Here is a 3,482-nt window from a genome sequence, read left to right on the forward strand (position 1 = left end):
CTGAAAAAAATCGTGAGCATTCAGAAAAATGCGCACATTCGATTCGTAAAAAAAAAACAGGGGTTTACTGTAAAAATGTTAAAAAATTATTTATTTAAACAATTTATTAATAACTTTTGGGCAATATTATTATTGATAATTGTAGTTCATAACTTTTCAAATGTTGCTGAATTTTTTAAGATTTTTATTGCATCACGAAGCACGGAAATTCCGATCAGGTACAATTTATCGGCTGGGCTATCCATCCAGTAATACCTTAAAAAAAAAAAAACTATCGAGTTCCGAAAGGGAAGCATAGCCAATACACTGGTGTATGTACAAAAGTGTGTGCTGCGAAACCGCAATGCTGAAACGGTCGAGAAGTGTCGAAAAATAATGAAAAAAAAAAAAAAAAACGAAATCTTACACTTACACACACTCTCGCAGAGGTTTCGATTTCTCGCCACTTTCTCACTCTTATCCCTCGAACGTTAGTATCGCTCCATGCCCTTCTTGTCTTTGTGGATTTAGACACCATGTATATGCAACGCGAACGGAGTGGAAGGAAAAAAAGGAAAGAAAAAAAGGAAAATTATAACGAATGCGACACAGTGTTATTTTACTTCATTTCAATTGTTTTTCTTTTCATTGTTATTACTTTTTTAAAAAAAATTTTCGATAAAAAACTGGTTCAAGAAATAGCTCTATCAACGAAACGGTGTATTAAATTGTGATGTAGCTGCGTATATGTAGGCACCGTGACTCCATTTACTCGAACACCCCCTACAACACACAGTTTCGAGTTTTCTCTCCACGTAACTAAACTTGCCGATATATACAGGCTGCCTTAAGCGAGATGGAAGAGAGGACGAAGGTTTTCTGGGTTTTAGTGCACCAAGTATTACGTCGGTTAGGCGAGTAAAAGAGGGCGCTTGAAGGAAGGGGAGGAGACAGGGGAGAGAAAAGAAACAAGGCGGGGAGAGTTGTAAAAAGATGTAGGAAGAAATAGAAAAATAGAAAAAATGTCGTTCTAAAGCGCGAGGGAGAGAGAGAGAGATCGTACAAAAGAAGGATAAACTAGAAATGTCTGACAGGAGGGACGAAGCGACGGGACGTTCGAAATATGTTCGGGGTTGAAAGGAGGAGAAAAAATGGGCAGTAAGGCAAAAAAGAAATGGGGATGGTGGCAGAACGTGAGCGAAGTAAAAGTGTCTTAACCAAGGGGGGATTATAGGCATGGTTCGTAGGTGACCTGAGAAAGGGGAATCGATCCAACACGTAAATGTATCCCGTGTTCCGGCATATCGAAGCAAAACCCGTAGAGCATATTCTTAACCAGACGAAAAGAGCAATAAAAAAGTGTTGACGATTTTTCTCTCAATTTATTCTGAACTAATGTTTTGATTTAGAGGTCCCCGTAAATGTGTGTAAATATATGCACGTGTATATGCGGTATTAAGTGTACAATTTTCGTATATTTTATGTCACATTATTGTTGTCGAAATTTACCTTTTAGCAGTTCTATCTCTCCTGACACCTTTCTATCTCAAAACACACTCTCTTTTTCCTCTTTTTTCTTTTTTTTTCACTCACCGCACACCACAGACACACACACGCGCGCGCGCACACTTGTCACTTTCCTGGCGACACACGAAGCACTGGATAATCAAATGTCCGCGACGGCACTCTCTCGCTTTATCTTACGATTCTTCGGAGTGACGATGTTCGCGGTGCTAGTCGTCGTGGTCTAGTAGTGATAATAGTCGTGATGGTGGTGGCCGTGGTGGTCGCGATGGTGAAATTGCTGCTTCTGCTACTACCTTTTTTCCTCCCTTGCTATTCGTCCGAAACGGACCGAAATGCGCGACTGATACGCTTCACAGGCACAGGGTGGACGGTCAAAACGGAGGAAACAGATGGCGCCACCGTACGATCAAGCTTACCAGCTCTCTCACCAACCCTCACGCGCAAACCGCCCCCTCCCCTTCACTCGCTGAAAAACCTACCCCCATCACCTTACTACTAACTTTCCATGTATACAGTACGAACCCTCGTAAATTCTCAAACTTTTATCTCCCACTTTTATTTTACTTCTCTAATTCTTTATTTATTTAAAGAAAATACGAGGAACAGAGAAAATTATTGTTTACATCATTTTGATTCAATCGAAACGATACCTGCAAAATGACGTTTATTATATTTCTTTAATTCATATTTGATGGTAAATTTAAGGTTATTTTCGGATCCGACTTTTTCTACCCATTATACCTCGAACACGTTGTTCAGTCTCTCAAGTCGTTTGTTTCAACCAATCTAATAAATGTGAAAATTCTATGAGTTCTTGAAAAAAGGCGGATTTAAAAAAAAAAATTCGATCGAAAACTTCCAGTGACGAATTCATTCGAAATACAGGTTTTACTCATTCGGGACGAAAATGGCTTTCCCGTGGGGTAGCGTTTTAGTTGTGATTTCCAAATATAAATGTTTCGGACCTTTCAAGAAACACTCAATGTTGTTTTGTATTTTCCGTTTAATGCAGTATTATCTTCGTCACGAAATGTCATAATTTATTAATTCGTCTTTGACGCACGATGATGGAGGTTTAACTATATGTAATGAATATATAGACGTATGATGTGGTGAAGCACCCACCCGCCCGCCAAAGTGCCTTGTAAATTCGTGAGATCAACGGATCCGTCGGATGTCGTCACTGTCCAACCTCACCTAACCTCACATAAGCTAAAATTTATAAAAATACTGGCTTACATTATTGTCGTGTATTTCAATAAAATATTTTCATATAAAATGGAAACTGATATATGCACGAATGTAATATCATTCCCTTATCATGCTTGAAAATTCTTCGTCGCAGTTCTTTTGAACCTCTGTACCATCGGAGTTTATCACGGAATTATGATGGTGGTGAAGATCCAATGTTGACATCACTATTAGTAATTTTACTGTTATTACCCGATGAGGAAATGCATGAAAACGAGTATAATTGAACCTGGGAACAAAATTACAAATGATTTTTTTTCATCTGAAAAACAAAACAAGAGTAATTTCCATGGAATTTTTTTCCAGAACATCGTTCATTAATTTGTCTCGAGTTAACGCATCGAATTCATAATCTTCTGTGGCATTCCTTTATCTCTCAGACGAGCTCTGACCGAAAAATCTTCGTTAGTTCGGTGAGGGGTAGCAAATCGTTTCTCAGGTTCTTTTGTGATGGCGCTTCCTCGCCGTGGTTGACTCGAGAACACGCGGACGGTTGATTATGCAATACCCGCAGTTGGAGTAACAGATTTCGCCGTTATTAAACTCGGTCGAAGTTGCAGAATTCCCAAATGTGGAATTTTCGTCCCCAGAATTGCTGGTTTCTGTGCACAAATATTAAATACTATTTCTGATCATTGAATAATATGGGAGCTTGATGAACTCGGTGAAATTTTAAGTAATGCAATTGGATTTAACAGTCTTTAAACGAATATAAATAAAACACG

At 38.8% G+C, this 3,482-nt stretch overlaps 1 protein-coding gene across 10 annotated transcripts in view; it reads right to left on the minus strand.

Moving 5' to 3' along the window:
- LOC122414090 (uncharacterized) overlaps positions 1–1,854 on the minus strand; it is a 63,164-nt gene extending 61,310 nt beyond the window's left edge. For 9 of the 10 annotated variants that reach the window (XM_043424945.1, XM_043424948.1, XM_043424947.1 and 6 more), the window contains exons 1-2: positions 1,489–1,854; positions 413–496 (exon numbers count right to left, since the gene is read on the minus strand). The gene's annotated coding sequence lies outside the window, so the exon portion shown is untranslated. The remainder of the gene's footprint in view (positions 1–412; positions 497–1,488) is intronic. The other variant, XM_043424943.1, reaches the window with a different exon arrangement.
- Between the last annotated feature and the right edge of the window lie 1,628 nt (positions 1,855–3,482).

The sequence above is a fragment of the Venturia canescens genome, chromosome 7 (assembly GCF_019457755.1).
Source record: "Venturia canescens isolate UGA chromosome 7, ASM1945775v1, whole genome shotgun sequence".
Lineage (NCBI taxonomy): Eukaryota > Metazoa > Arthropoda > Insecta > Hymenoptera > Ichneumonidae > Venturia > Venturia canescens.